Source organism: Equus caballus, chromosome 19 (genome assembly GCF_041296265.1).
Source record: "Equus caballus isolate H_3958 breed thoroughbred chromosome 19, TB-T2T, whole genome shotgun sequence".
Classification (NCBI taxonomy): Eukaryota; Metazoa; Chordata; class Mammalia; order Perissodactyla; family Equidae; genus Equus; species Equus caballus.
Window position 1 is genome coordinate 59,799,667 of NC_091702.1, and position 16,844 is coordinate 59,816,510.

Genomic DNA, 16,844 nt, shown 5'->3' on the forward strand with positions numbered 1-16,844 from the left:
AATTGCTTCAGAAATCAGAGAGACCATCTATCTGGGCTTCCATTTCTTCATTTATTGGAAAAATAAACTTCCTTGTCTTCTATTTGTTGTGAAGATTACGTGAGATAATGTAGCGAAAGTGGTTTGACACCTAGGAAGAGTGCGTATATGAAAGGTGTTATGTTTATATAAATATTTGTGGGCAGAATTTCCAGTGCCTGCTGTTGCCACCATCCTGACAAGACATGGAGAAAATGTACTACTCTCCGCAGGAGATTAAACCCAAGAGTAAAAAACAAAATTCTCTCCAGTATAATTGAAACATTTATGAATCAGAAGATAGTGAAAAGAGAAAAATTGTGTAACTCTAAGGAGAGAGCTTGCTTGCTAACTTCTAATGTTATCTTGTCAGTCATTAGAAAATATTTTGCTTAGTAACCAATACTGGAATATGATGAAATGTGTCATTTTTCTAAGCTATTCTTGGATCTTTAAAAGGAAAAAAAACTTCCATTGTTTATTTGGAAGAATATCAGAAAGTGAGGTTTTCTGGCCCGCTAATATTTCTGTTCAGAGCTGTATGGTTCTTCTAAGTGATTACCCGTCTCTCTCACATGTTTTTCCTCCTTTCTGCCTCTCTGGTGTCTGGCTGGAGCAGCTTCTGCTCATTGGACTCCTGTCTGTTTCATTTGGCCTCCAAATGATTGGTTGGATCTAAAATTTTTTGAGATCTAGCCAGTTTAAACTATGGTAATATTGGCCAAAAGTGAATAAGGAGAAAGGTTTGATTCCTCAGAAAATGCCACCCATTTAAGACCAGATGAAAGAGATCAACGTTCATGCTAATGATGGCTAATATGTTGTGAATGCATCTTTTAATCAGTTTAAAATCCTCGCAACAACATGACGGGCTTTTAAAATTATTTTTTTTCTTATCATCTATTTTAAAGGTGAGGGCATGGAAACAGAAGAGAAGTCACTTGCTCAAGGACTCTATTTAATCAGCGGCAAAGTTGGGACGGGAAATCAGACAGTATAGCGTTAAGCTCTAGAAGACACTGTCTTTTCAGTTTTGAAAGACTTAGAGAAGAAATATTAAAATGCAAGAAAATCAATCAATCAATCATCAAAGGCCTGAAAAGGATGATATTTGGTTATCAAATTTTAGAATGTGAGGATTAACATCACTTTTTGACATGTGAGAGGTAAATTTAGCACAATAATTGGAAACGTGTTTGATAAGTTTATGCAGTTGGTAACCCAAGAAACGATTTATATAGAAAAACCTCCTCCCTTTAAAAAACTCTGGTGAAATAAATGTACATTTGAGTGTCTTTTCTCTTAAGGCATACAGCCTCAAAGTTTTAGGCTTATTTCAGGGCAAATAATGAAACTGTTTGCCTCTTATTCTCGTGATGTGTTCGCAGAACCGTAGTCCCGGGCTGTAGGAACCTTAGGCTCTGACTTACGAGAACTTAGCTTCCTTCTGAGAGTTTGACTTTATTCTCACGTCCGTGTCTCCACGGGGAACTTCCTTCCAGTTTTCAACATCACCCCAACACTTCACTAGATTTTTAAAATAAACTGCTCTGCTTTTGGCTTTGGAGACTGAATTTCGGGTGACAACCATACAATGATGAATGGAACAATGACATGGTGGCTGGCGAGAGGCAAGAGGCCCAGGTTTCCAGTAGTTGGTATAACTTAATTTACTGTAATTTAAGAGGAACATTTCCTTATGAAATTAATAAGATAGATTTTCAGATCTTTAAATCTGTCTTTGAAAAATCTTTCTATTCTAATTTGTTGAAATGTGGCCCTTGATCGGTCATTCAGAAATATGGGTACTGACTGGGTGTTATTCGCAGCTGTGACTTGTTATGAGATGTTCATTTCATTTCAAATTGTTCAATGGAATGATTACTTCTATTTTTTGTTTTGTTTTTAAAAAGTTATTTCAATTTATTTTCTCTAAGTGTTTTAAAGAAACTTAAAAATTAAAAATAGGCTACATTCGTAGAGCCAAAGCTGTAGTGTATTAATATTTTGTAAAATATTTTCGCAAAAGAAGGGGCCAAATAAGGACTCTGATCCTTCAGTAGATTTGTAGGGACACGGGTGATCGTAAGCTCTCAGTGCAGTTACTCCTGTGGCTTTCCTGGGCTACTTGCCAATAACAGGAATTGACTTTTTTGATCATCCAGTTTAGAAATAACAGATTACCCATTCCAAATAGTATTTATGGAGATACACTCTGTGAGACAAATGGCGTGGTGTTTTGTTTGCAGACCTGGAGGCTGAGATGTTCCAGTGGCAGCTGGGCATTTCCTAGGTGCCTTGTGGGGAAGTGGGATAGCATAGTGATAAGGTGACAGTTTCCAGAGGTCACGGGAGTCGGACTGGTGGCCTGGCCCCAGGGAGCTATCCTGGCCTCCTCACCTCAGCTCTCTCACCCTCTGCGCTTACGTCTGCATTCTCTCAAGCACCGTTCATGCTAACATGAGAGGAAAACACCCTTACTGGCACATTAAGGCGCCCAGAGGCTTTCACACATGCCGTTTCTGACAGCTTCTGAAGGGGCTTCTCAGCTGTCACCATGACCCCTGCTGGGCTAAACATGCGTTTAGAACATGTGGAGGGCCGGCCAGGTCGAGAGGCTCTGCTGCTGCTCCGTGTTATTCCTGGCTCTGTTTTCCGCTCCACTTGCCAACATTCTAATTGTGTGGGGCTTGCAGCTGCCGCAGTCACACTGGTCTCAATTTGGTGTTTCTGAGCTCCTGAAGATTCCACCGCTTCTGCCAGAAGTCCTCCCAGTTGTTACCACTGTGATTGCTTTCCAGTTCAGAGGCAAACCTGGGGAGTCTCTCTCTCTCCATCTCTCTCGTGCTTGATCACTCTGACTCTTCTTAATCACATCCTGTGAGCCCATGGAGGACAGCTCTGTTAACTTTGCTTGCATGCTGCCCCACAGGGCTCTGTGCAGAGGAACACTTTATGAAAGGCTTAAATGTCACTCACCAATGTTTTTCTAGTCCCCTTGGGTACTTCTTGCTAAAGAGGTGTCTGGGTTCACTTAAAGGCTTCAGTTAAGCAAGAGGTCTTTCCTCAGTGGTAATGCGGTTATCAACTGCTCATGAGTACATCACTTGTGATATTTAACTCTGGCTGCTTTTCATAAGGGATCTATTGTGTTTATCCAAGTGATCCCTTCAATTTCCTGCTGTCTCCAGTTCCTAAATGTGATAATCTAGATTTGTCAGGGTAAAGTAAAATAATGGATGTAAGAAATATTTTGGTTGGTCCCAATGAGCTATCATTAAAGAGTCATAATGTAGTTGATGCTGATGTTTTGAATAGCAACGCTGACGGAAAGGGCAGAAGTGGGAATTGGGAGGCCACGAACATTTCTCCCAGAAGCCATGTTTGGATCTTTATAAGCATTTTCCCATTTAATCCTGGCAAAATCTCTATATGATCTAGTTATTTTACTCATTTTAAAAATGGAGAAACTGAGGCTCAGAGGGTCAAGTATCATATTCTAGGATTCATATATGGTAAATGGTAGAAATAATTTCAAATCCCAGTGGGTCTGATGGAAGAGCCAATGTTCTTTCACTTGAATATACTGCCCCCGAGGTTGGTTCACACTTACACCTTGGTAGCTGTATAAATGTAGATGGTGTTGATTTTGGAAGGCTGTTTACCTGTCCTGTTATGATCCGCCAAGGCTGTTGGCCAAATTGTTACCTACTTTATGAGATGTAAATATAAATTAATGAGGCTCGTTTAAAAAATGTCCTTTCCCTATTTGTGCCAAATAAGAGCCATCCCCTAATATCATGTACCTCGGGAGGCTATGAAATTATACCAAAGCCTGTTCCTGTTAGTGGCATTTTAGCAATCTCTCTTTGGGAATTGCTTTCAGAACAGGTTATAAACCACAAAGGGCATGGTATTTGTGTGAATGTTCAAGATGAGTCAGTGTTTTCATGAAGGGTACAAGTAAGAAAAGAAATTCCAGATGGAGGCCTGGATGAGCATGTTGGGGTCTTCTGAAAGAGCTGGCATGGCTAGAGTGGTGACTACTAGAAGAGAGTGGCCCTGGAGCAAAGAGGGAGGTGGTAAAGCACCATCATGAAGAGCATGGTCCTGGGAGACAGTAGGTTTGGGTGAACCCCGTCTCTGTCACTTAGAATCACTCCGTCACTTACAGAACCAATAAAAAGAGAGAGAGAGAGAGACAGAGAAAGACGGAGACAGAGAGAGAGACAGAAATTTACTTATTATGAGGAATTGGATCACGTGATTATGGAGGCTGAGAGGTCTCACAATCTGCCATCTGTAAGCTGGAGACCCAGGAAAGCTGGTGGCGTAGTTCTAGTCCCAGTCCAAAGGCCTGAGAACCGGGAGTACCGATGGTGTAAGTCCCAGTCTAAGGGCAGGAGAAGACCAGTGTCCCACCTCATGCATTCAGGCAGAGAGGGAAAATTTCCCTTCCTCTGCCTTTTTGCTCTATTCAGGCCTTCAATGGATTGGCTGATGCCCAGCCACATTGGGGAGGGCAATCTATTTTACTTAGTCTGCCAATTCAAATGCTATTCTCTTATGGAAAGACCCCTACAGACATACCCAGAAATAATGTTTAACCAGATATCTGGGCATCCTTTGGGCCAGTCAAGTGGACACACAAAAATAACCATCGTGACAATTCCACCTCCTTCCCCACAGATTATTGACTGTAAATAATGGAATGTGTTTATAGTGCTTGGCACAATGTCTGGCACACAGGAAGCACTGATAAAGTGTAGCTATCATTTCCTAGGAGTAGCAGTGAAAGGTCTAAGGTCTTGTATACTATGCCAAGAGGTTTAGATGTTTTCCGGAGGTCTTTGTAAACAATGTGACCAGCAGGCAACATACTACATTGATATTTTTGCAAAATAGTGCTGTGGAGGATGGATTGGAAGGTTGTGAATGTAGAGAGACAGCAACTTTCAGGAACAATGTAAGAAATAAGGTACTGCAGGAATGAAGAACAAATGAAAGGTGATAAATAGAAAGGGGATTAAGTTAACTTGTCACTGACTGTTGGCCATGAGAAAGAAGGAACTAGGATAATTGTTTTTGGCCGGGATGACGGGTTGGTATCAATATCCAAGAAAAGAAATATAAAAGTAAGCAGATTTTAGGACAAAATATTTTTGAGATGTTGGATTTGAGATGCTTTTGAAAGAGCCAGGTGATAGCATATGACCTAACACTCAGTATCCAGCAAAAAGCCTGGTGCATAGAAGGTGCTCAGGAGCTATTTGGTGAATAAATAAGGAAATAAATCTGGGAGCCATAGAAATGGCAAATGAAGTCATAGAAGTTAGTGATATTATCCAAGGACTAGAAGAGAACCAGGGATAGACCTCTAGGGGCCACTAATGCTTAGGGGCTGAGGAAAATAAAAGTAGCCCAGGGGAGAGATGCAGAAGGAATTGCTGAAGACGGAGAAGGAGAACCAAGGTAAGGTGTGTTTGCAAGAGCAGAGAAGAGCTCCAAGTGGAAAGGAGTCTTCTACAGTGTTAACGTTCAGAGAGAGAACAAGGAAGATGCACAGTGAAAAGAATCCAGGGTATTTGATGATGGGCTTGGTCATTTTTCACCCTTGCCAAAATACATTCCGTGGAGGTAGGAGCAAAACATGGCTCAAGCGAGTTGAAAATAGTTGGAGGTGAGGACATGGGTATTGCAAATGGTGACTGAATGTAACCGTTATTTCAAGGAATACAGTTGTCAAGAGAAGGGGGTGATGCGTGGTAGGTAGAAGAGGGTTGAAGCAGGGCTCTTCTCCTTGTCTGTGTTTGTGGAGGCAGGACAAGAAGCAGAGAGGGAACTTAGAGGATGAAACAGCCTGTGCAGTAAAACATTGAAGAAATAGGAAGGGGTCAGCCCAAGAGCATGTGCAGGGCAATTAAGCTTGAACAGTAGAAAGACCAACTCTTTCGGGAGGTTGGTAGAAAGGAGATGAGATGGACCAGAAAGCAAAGAGAGTCCATGTTTGCTAGGCTCACAGACTGTGTAGTAGGAGACAAGGTTTTCTGTCGAGAGCAGAGTGGTTACAGTGAGGTGCATTTTGAAGAGGTGTTTGGAATAGCTGCTGTTGGGATTAACCAGAGGCACACAGCAGCAGTGCTGAGTGTGCACCTTAATTCAAAGACCAAGTGTTTGACTTATTCTAGGAGTGCAAGGTGGTTGGATTGATACTCGCATAGGTGTGGGAAAAGGAACCATGGCATTGAGGACAATGGCAGGAGGTAGGTGAGATGAAGCACTCTGGGTTCTGGTACTAGGGAGGAAGAGGATGAGTTAAACAAGGGGATGGGGTAAATGTCACAAATGATATATGATGTAGCATAAAGTAGACACTTAACAGGCACAGGGCTGGGAGGATGGCTGCCCCCATCCTCCAGTCTACTACTGTGAATATTTATGGTTGGGAGGGGACCGGCATCCCCTGACCGAGTTGGGAGAGCTTCAAAATAGTATTTTTAAAAAGGATATAGCTTTTTTGAGTTTTTTTTAAAAAGAATGTTAGCCTAATGTAGAATGCCACTTTTACTGTAATTCAAAAAATTCAGTTAGTTCTAGCGATATCTTTTGGGTGATAAAAGCAAATAAAATCAATTTGTGGCCAATTTTAAAGTTTACATTCATTTTCAAAAGTACAATGGTAAATTGAAGTTGATAAGACACCCATGATCTGAGATCTTTCAGATTATTTTATTCCTTGAGTTCTAGGGTCAGGGCTGTCAGTTTTTAAATTGAGAACAGAAGCTGGTTTCCATATTCTGGGGCAGAACACGTGGAGGTCTTTAGTTCAAGGAAGTTCACCTTATAATATTCAAGTTTTTAACGACTATACACAGACAGTCTTGGCAGGTGAAATGAGCCATGTGTTTGTCTTTTAAAAAACAATTAACTGCTTTTACACTAGAGACAGTTTCAAAGCTAGACTAGCATGGTATTTCATGAATGATATCTATCTTTATATAAACCGAAGCCTACATGCAATAGTGAAATCTTTTGGTATAAATTTACAACTGTATATTCTGATAAGTCGAAGATTTTCTAAATGCCACAAAATTGTCTTAAGCAATATCATCATTGAAATTGCTTTTCACAAAAAGGATGCTCTCCTTTATTACTTCTACTGAATAATTCATATGTTTTGGAAATACTGTGTGTTAGTTTTTGTGAAAAGTCATGATGTGATTTATTTGAAAGGTCCATTTTTCTGAGAATAAATCAATGCTTCTTAATCAGTTGTCTAATCTGCAAGCATTGTAGGTATAAATCAAATTACAAATTAAGTTAGAAATCTAAGTTAGACACAGATTGATTTTGACAATTGCCTTCAAGTGAAATAGCCTGGACCCAATAAAATTCTCTCCGTTGATTTCCAGAAATGGCGTTTTGGATAGCCTCATGGTGTTAATGTGATGGTCATGGCCTGGTGTTTGTACTCAGCTATGATAGTAGAGTAAGTTTAAATTGAAAAGATTGGATAAATAGCATTCTTCAGATGTTCTGGATGACAGCATATCTAATGTAATTGCATTTGTCTGCCAGTTTCTATGTGTTAGAGCACAAAAGATTTTGAACCATGCATAATTTTGATAGAGAAATTCAATTCACTTCTATCTGTAATATACTACAAATTATGCATTTTCATTACAACTATTCAATCAGTTGAGAAAAGAATGCATTTTAAATCAGGTTCCATGCCAAATATCTCATTTCTGGAACTATGCTGCTTAAAATTGGACAAATTGATTACCTTAGTGAATATTGAAAATATTAGCTGAAAGCATTAAAATCATCTTTATTAATATTTTGATCTAATAATAAACTTGTGTAATAAATATTAAGAGCTACTAATAGACCAGCATTTAAAGTGAGAGGATTTCCATTTGCTTAATTGTGGTGAATTGTTGGGATATGGTTTGCAGGCCTGGGCGTTGAAACGTGACTAAAACATTCAAGAATCCAATCGGCTAATAAATATGCCCATTAGATAGTCAGGTAAGATATTGTGGGCTTCAAGGCCTGATCAGAATGGTGATTTATGACTGCACAGCTGCTTTTGTTACAGGATCGTGGAAGGCTTTGTGGTCGCTCACTAATTGATCACCACAATCTCCTTTGGAGCGAAATGGCTGGTAGTTATTTCCTGTTTCCTAGTATCCGGTCAGTTTTCAAGAGGCTAACATTTTAATCAATCTCTTTTGGTCCCAGTAACTATATAACTTGAATATATGATACTGAGTTGAACCATAATATTTAGGAACGCATTGAAATTTCACTTTAAAAGATAGCTCATTTTATCAGAAGTTTTATTCCTAACCCCATGAACTCATTACTTTTTAATACTTGGCTTAACGCTGTAGCTTTGCCCAGGTTTTCTGATTTCCATCGTGCAGAATCACAGAATGGTGATTGGAAGTGACCTGTAAAGTTGTGGGTTCTAACTCCAAGCGTGGATCCCTTCTTGGTGTCTCTGAAAGATGGGCGTTGTGCCAGAATCATAAATACGTTCCCTGAGTTTGAAGCAGGAAAGCCCTGATTTGAGTCTCTACCTAATGACTTGGTGCGGTTATTGCAAATTTTTTGACATCAACTTTTCAGTTAAGAGACACCTTGAATGGTTATATGTACTTTTATTTTTACACCCAGGTAAAACTTCTCTTGCAGTGGCCTTAACATGGCCCTAGGAATTAATAGAGTATGCAGTTTCTACTGTTTCAAGACTTTTAATGACTATGTTTCCTTTAGTTTTCCGTACTCTCTGGTAAATATTTCCGGTTTCTTCAATTCCAAAATATTGACATGGTTTCCAGAGGTCTCATCAAGATCTTCTCTTCATATCCACAGTTGTCTTCAACTGTTGCCAGAATTGAACATGCTGGTCAAAAATAGCAACAGCTAACATTTTTTCTAAAACAGGCATTGGGCTAAGTAGTTTTATATGCACTAAGTGTTTTTAAAAATTAAAAATTTTGTTTTAAGATAATTATAAATTATAAAAGTATATTTTAAGATATAAAATTATAATTAAATATGGTAATACCTTGCAAAACTGTAGTATATTGTCATAACCAGGATGTGGACATTGATGTAATTTATCTCTTATTCAGATTTCCTCGGTTTTATTTGTACTCCTTTGTGTTTCTATATTGAGTTCTATGCAATTTTATCCCACGTGCATGTCCACCACCACAGTCAAGATAGAGAACATTTGCATCACCTGAAAGATCCCTGTGTTGCCCTTATGTAGACACGTCCCCTTCCTTCCTGCTTCCCTTCCCCGACCCCATCCTTAACTATGGCAACCACTAATCTGTTCTCCATTTCTATCATTTTGTCATTTCATGAATGTTATATAAATGGAATTATACAGTATATAAACCTTTGGGGACTGGCTTTTTTCACTAGGTAAAGTTATCTAGGTAAACTTCCAAATTGCTGTGTGTATCAATAGTTTGATCTTTTTATTGCTGAGAAGTCTTGTATGGATGTACCACAATTTGTTTAACCATTAACCTGTTGAAGGACATCTTGGTTGTTTCCTGTTTTGGGCTATTATGAACATGAACAATTGTGTACAGGGTTTTGCATGAACATGCATTTTTAATTCTCTGAGATAAGTGCCCAAGAGTGCAATTGCTGGGTCGTGTGGTAATTGTATATTTAGTTTTTGAAGAAACTGCCCAACTGTTTTTCAAGGTTTCCTGCCAACAATGTATGAGTGATCTAGTTTTTCCATATCGTGACGCTATTTGGTGTTGTGACTATTTTTTTAAAATTTAGCCATTCTGACAGATGTGTAATGATATCTCACTAGAGTTTTAATTTGCATTTTTTAAAGGCTAATGATTTGATATCTTTTCATGTGTTATTTGCCATCTGCATATTCTTTTCAGTGAAATGTCTGTGCACATCTTTTGCCCATTGTCTAATTGGCTTGTTTGTTGTTTTGTTTTGAGAATTCTTTATATATTCTAGATTCTAGTGCTTTGTTGGATGCTAGTCCTTTGTTGGTTTGGACATTTTTCTCTCAGTCTATATATTAAGTTTTGATGAAGTCCAGTTTATCAATTTTTCCTTTTATGGGTTGTACTTTTGGTGTCAAGTCTAAGAACTCTTTGCCTAGCTCTAGATGCACATAATTTTCTCGTTTGTTTTTTTTCTAGAAGTTGTAAGTTTTCCATTTTATGTTTAAGTCCATGATACATTTTAGTTAATTTTGGGTAGGGTTTGGGGTTGAGGTTTAGTTCAGTTTTTTTCCCCCCATGAATGTTCAGTTGCTCTGGAACCATTTGTTGAAAAGACTGTTTTTCCTTTATTGAATTGCTTTTGTACCATTTTCAAAAATCAGTTGAGTGTATTTGTGTAGGTCTGTTTCTGGGTTCTCTATTTTGTTCCATTTATCTGCTGTCTGTTGCTTAACCAATATCGCAATTACTTGATTATGTAGACATATAATGTTAGTAGAGTGATACTTGCCACTTTACTTTTCTATGTCAAAATTGTAGGGCCTGTGCCTTTCCATAAAATTAAAAAAAACCTTGTCTAGGTATATAAAATATGTTACTGAGATTTTGATAGGAATGGTTTTAAACCTATAAATCAATTTAGAGAGAACTGACATCTTTACTATGCTGAATCTTCCAATCCATGAATGTGGTATGTCTCTCCATTTATTTAGATCTTTGATATCTTTCATCAGCATTTTGTAATTTTCAGCATACAGGTTCTGTGCATGTTTTGATAAGATTCTACTTGAGTATTTCAATTTCTTTGGAGTGATTGTAAAAGATACTGCATTTTTAATTCCAGTTTCTGCATATTCATTGTTAGTATATAGAAATGCTATTGATTTTTGTGTTTTGATTTTATATCCTCCAACTTTGCTGAACTCACTTATTATTCTGTGGGTTTTCTTGTAGATTCCTTGGGATTGCCTACACAAACAATGATCTCATCTACAAATAGGGAAAATTTATTTTATTTCTTACTTTCCAAACTGCATGCCTTTTATTGTTTTTTCTTGCCTCATTGCAATGGCTAAAACTATGTTGAGTAAGAGTAGTGAGAGTGGGTAACCTTGCCTTGTTTTTAATCTTAGGAGGAAAGCATTCAGTGTTTTGCCGTTAAGTATGCTGTTAGCTATAGTGTTTTTGTAGATTCTCTTTATCAAGTTAAGGTAGTTCCCTCCCTCCATTCTTAACGTACTGAGATATTTTTTTCCTTCTTTAGCTGTTAGTATGGTGGATTATGTTGATTGATTTTCAGATGTTGAAACAGCCTTTTATACCTAGAATAAATCCTAGTGGGTCATGGTGTTTAATTCATTTTATACATTGCTCAGTTTGACTTGCTAATATTTTTGAAGAGTTTTGCATCTAAGTTCATGAGCGATATTGGTCTGCAGTTTTTGGTATTTGTTCTATCTTTGTCTGATTTGATATTCAGGTGATACTGGCCTCATAAAATGAGCTTAGAAGTGTCCCCCATTTTCTGGAACAGATTGTGTAATTATTATTTACACTTTTGTTAGAATTCTCCACTGGAACCATTTGGCATGCAGATTTCTTCTTTGGAAGGTTTTAAGTTATGAATTTAATTTCTTTAATGGCTATGGGACTATTCAGATTACTTCATCTTAATTGAGATTTGGTAGTTTGTGAGGTTCAAGGAATTGGTATATTTCATCTAAATTGTTGAATATGTGAGAATAAAGTTGTTCATAGTATTCTTTTATCATTTTTTAAATAGCTGCAGAATCTATTGTGATAGCTTCTGTTTCATTCGTTATATTGGTTTTGTGGATTTATGTCTTCCGTCTTTTTCATCATTGTCAGTCTTGCTAGAGGTTTACCAATTTTACTAAATTTTTTGAGCAAGCAGCTTTTTGTTTCATTGAGTTTGTCTATTGTTTTCCTGTTTCCAATTTCATTGATTTCTGTTCTTATCCTTTTTATCTTTATTTTTCTTGTTTTGGGCTTATTTTGGTCTTTTTTTTTTTCTAGTTTCTTGAAGTAACAAATGAGGTTATTAAGATCTTTTTTTCTAATGTAAGAATTTAGTACTATAAATTTCCTTCTCAGCAACATTTTAGCTGTTTCCTACATATTTTGATATATTGTTTTCTCATTTTCATTCAGTTCTTTGTATTTTTAAATTTTCCTTGAGACTTCCTCTTTGGCCTATGGATTATTTAGAAGTCTGCCATTTAATTTCCATGCACTTAGAGATTTTATGTTGACTTTCTGTTATCAATTTCTGGTTTGATTCCATTGTGGTCAGAGAATGTATGCTGTATGATTTCAATTCTGTTAAATTTGTTGGGTTTTGTTTTGTAACCCAGGATATGGTTTATCTTGATGAATGTTCCATGGGTACCTTATAAGATCTGTATTCTGTGTTGTTGAGTGGAAGGATTTATATATTATAAATTAGATCTTTTTGGTTTATTGTATTGTTCAGATATTTTATATGACTGTTGATTTTCTGTCTAATAGTTCTTTCAGTGGCTGTGTGGGGGATGTTGAAATCCCCAAATATCATTTGGCTATTTCTTCTTTTATCTCTATCAGTTTTTGCTTCATGTTTTTGAAGTTCTTTTGTTTGATGTGTACTCATTTAGGAACATTATTTCCTCCTGGTGAACTGATCCTTTTATCGTTATGTAATATCCCTCTTTGTCCCTATAACTCCCTGGTAATTTTCCTTGCTTTGAAGTATATTTTATCAGATATTAATATAGTCACTTCTGCTTTTTTATGATGGCTGCTTTAAAATCATTGCCAGATAATTTTTAAAATCTAGTTCACCTTGTAGTTTATGTCAGTTGATTTCTTTTTCTCATTCATGTTGTGATTTTCCAGGTTCTTGGTATGAGAACTGATTTTTTTTTTTTTTACTGTATTCTGGACATTTTGGTTATTATGTTAGGAGACTCTGGGTCCTATTTAAATCTTTATTTTAGCAGACAGTCTCCTGTTTAGATTTAGCCTTCCGGTCCTGGCTTACGTTTTAGGTCATGGTTCTGGTGGATGTTTAATTTTAAGAGCTTTTGTGGTGCTGTTTTCATCTATTCGGTGTCTGGTGCTGCCTGAAGCAAGGAGCCTCCCCAGTCCAGACTTCTTGGTGCCTCTGGCTGGTCAAAGGGAATCTATGGTTCATGGGGATGACAAGTACTTCCCAGGTCAGGCACATGTTGCTGCCCCTGTTGGTGGCACCTAGAGGAAGGGATTCTCTAGTCTGTGGGGACCAAGAGGCTTCTTGAGCTGGGTCACTTAATGTGTTGGGATTCCACCTTGCTGGTGCTGTCTGGTGACTCCATCAAGGAGAAGTTCTCCTTGACTTCTCCAGCAGAGAAGGAGAGTGTTTTCTCTGGCCTTTTATTGTCAATGGGGTTTCTGACCAGTCTTCTCTGCTAGTATTGCTGGGCTCACCTGGTATTGTTGTTGGGACTCCTATTTGATCTGGGGAAAAAAATGAACCTGTGTGAGTCACCTTCTCTTGATATGTTGGATGTTGGGAAATGCCAGACCTCAGTTGCCTTCTTCTGTTGAGTTGCAGGTCATGAGAAATCCTACTGCTGTATTTCTCCAGTTCTGGATTCCATAATCAGTCTGTCTTCCTCTTTCCACATCTCAGGGTTCTCTTTTGATTGCCTCTTGTGTTGTTTTCAGGGTTTATATTTATACCTAATGGGGAAAAGCAAGGAGAAATGAGTCTATCCCATCTTGTCTGGTATATACTGTATATTTTAATTCTAGGAACTGCCCTGTGACATAGGAATAATTTCCTGCCTGCTGCTGCTTGTCAAATAAAATGTTTTTCCTCAGTAATTGGTGTTACGGCCATCAAAATGTTTTGAGAATCCTAAAAGAAGATTTTATTCTTATATTAATTCATAGTCCAGTAAAAACTAAAATCATATGTTTGGGAAGACTGTATTTCATGTTATTTCCAGTGATTATTTTTTTTTCTTATTTTTTTCAACAGTCTAATAAGCCACTTTCGAGGTTTTCTCCAAGTTAAAGTCAAACTTCATAGTTTCCGGGATGATTATACCTATTTAAGAAATTTGCTTGAATTCCATTGGTTGAGATCTCTTAAGAACTATGTGAATTCTGTGTCTCATACTTTGGGATATAATATTAATATGGATACTTACGTCATTTAGATATATTCTTATTTCATTATGTACATATCTCTCTTTCCTTAATCATTCCAGACTATTTTTCCTTCTGATAGCATTTACAGGGGTTTCGATACTATCATTCTTTTCACTGGTGAAAATGGAAGAAAAATCAGAATTGAATAGGTCTGTAGTCTTTGTTATTTGTTAACATTACCTCATTTTCTCCAAAGAGGGGCCTATCCATCCTTAGGCCTCCATTGACTTTCAGTATAAGTTTTGTTCTTTACTATATTATCTGGTACTTTTTTTTTAATGTTTACTCCAAAATTTCTTCTTTCTGGGTCCCACAAGTCTTACTAATTTTCCTAAATAGAGACAATTGGTCATTGTCATTATATAAGACATATGGTTAAATTTTTTCTCAAATGTCAAAGTAATGCTATTATATAGAGACAATACATTGTCTTATGTGCTATTCATCACATACAATGATAAAAATGATCTATTATTATCCCAATAGAGTCCCTTTGGATAGCTTTCTTTTTGGTTTGTGCGTGTTCAAGGATTTTGTTTTTATCCCTTTGTGTGATTTCATCCTTTTATTCCTTCATAATAAAGGACATGTTTTTGATATAGCTGTCAGGTATAGGGGTACAATTAGAATAGGTCACTAGTCATATGAGATTTGAACCCAGTCATTAGCTTCAAAACAGTGTCTGGACTGAGCTTAGCTGGTCACTGAATCGTAGGATGCAGAAGTTTTGTCGACTGGGTGGGCTTTACAGCAGGGTTAGAAAGTTCCTTTTTCCCATGCATAGAAGTTTATTTCAGTTTCTGAGTGTTATACTCAGTATTTTGTTCTGCCTGTTCACTTTTAGCATTACATGGTCATGAAAGATATATTCATTAACTGTGGCTATTTTACTCAGATTAAACTTATTTTATTGATTACTCTTTTTAGAGAAACCCTATAACCCAAGAATATTTTCTCCTTACGTTCCATATAAAGACACACACCTCCTCTATTTTGAAGATTCTTCTCTATCTCCTTCCATTTCTCTGACAATAACTGTCTTGTTTAATGTGAGGAATTATCTTACCCTCAGACCAGAGAAGGCCGCAGATTCCATAGTTAAGTAGATGGCTTTGTAATCAGAATGCATCCTGACTTCACAACTGAGCAGCTTAGCTTTGTGACCTTGAGCAAGTTAATTAAGGTCCTCAAAGCCTCAGAACAAACTGAAAAGATGATAGTTTATTTTTTAGGTTGACAACAGTTAAATTGATCTAATTATGGCTGAGTTTTTATCTGGACCATAGGCCTCATCCGATGGTGGTTGTCTCCTTTCTTTCCTTCCTTCCTTCAATTAGTATATGGTTCACATACTGTAAAATTCACGCTTTTCAAGTGTACAATTACTGGTTTTTAATATATTCACAAGGTTGTGCTACCATCACTGTTAATTAATTCTAGAGCGTTTTCATCATTCCAGAAAGGAATCTTGTACCGTAGTAACTCCCTGTTTCCTTGTCCCCCAGTCCCTGCAACCACGAATCTACTTTCTGTCTCTGTGGATTTGCCTCCTCTGGATGGTTCATGTAATGGAATCACAAAATCCATGGCCCTTTGGGTCTGGCTTCTTTCACTTAGTATAATGTTTTCAAGGTTCAGCTCTGTTATATCATGTATCATAGTTCATTCCTTCTTGTACCTTAATAATATTCCATTGCATGGATGAATATACCCCATTTTATTTATCCATGCGTCAGTTGATGGATATTTGTGTGGTTTCCACTATTTGGCTTTTTGCTGCTATGAACATTCATGTATAGGTTTTGGTGTGAATGTGTGTTTTAAGTCTCTCAGTTACGCACCTGGTGGAATTACTGAGTCACATGGTAAGTCTGTGTTTAATTTTTTAAGGAAGTAATGAGCTGTTCTGCGAAGAGCCTGCAGTATTTTATAGTCCCAGCAGTGCATAAGGGTTCTGATTTTCCTCCACATCCTCGCCAACGCTAGTCATTTTTTAAAATTATAACCATCTTTGTGAGGGAAGTGGTAGCTCATTGTGGTTTTGATTTGCTTTTACCTGGTGGCTTCAAGCTCATTTCCCACCTTTTCCAAATATGTTGTACTGTTAACTCAGTATGAGCATGTCTTTTTTATTTTAAATCTATTTTGTTTCCTATGCCTAGAATGCTCTTATTTATACCTCTTTGCTAACACTTTTCATCCTTGAAGGTTCATGGCTAAACCAATACTTTATCCATGAAGTAACTCCTGATTCCTCCCTATAAAAGTGACCTTGCAATCATTTAAACCTCCATAACCCCTTATGCTTCCTTTATTGCAATTGTTTTGCCACTTATTATGATCTTATAGTGGTCTTGGACCTTCTGCATAACAGATTTTAATTTATTTAAAATAAAGGGAAGTCTTTGCAATTTTTGTTTTCTTTAAAATGACAATATGTATCCTGCATATCAGAGACAATCGGATATTAGTGAATTGAGCTGATTACCTGCAATGCTCTCCTTCCTTTTCTGTTCCACAGCAGTTTGGGCTCTTAATACTTCCTATCTGTCCTAATTTGATAACATCCTGACTGACTTGCCGACTCCATCTATTTCCAGTCTAAATCAACCTACATATTGTGTGGTAATA

At 37.3% G+C, this 16,844-nt stretch overlaps 1 long non-coding RNA gene across 1 annotated transcript in view; it reads right to left on the reverse strand.

Moving 5' to 3' along the window:
* Nucleotides 1-12,208: 12,208 nt before the first annotated feature.
* The window catches only part of LOC138919004 (uncharacterized), a 44,081-nt gene continuing 39,445 nt past the window's right edge, over nucleotides 12,209-16,844 (reverse strand). Inside the window, exon 5 of the long non-coding RNA XR_011428878.1 lies at nucleotides 12,209-13,739. This is a non-coding gene — a long non-coding RNA (uncharacterized lncRNA). The remainder of the gene's footprint in view (nucleotides 13,740-16,844) is intronic.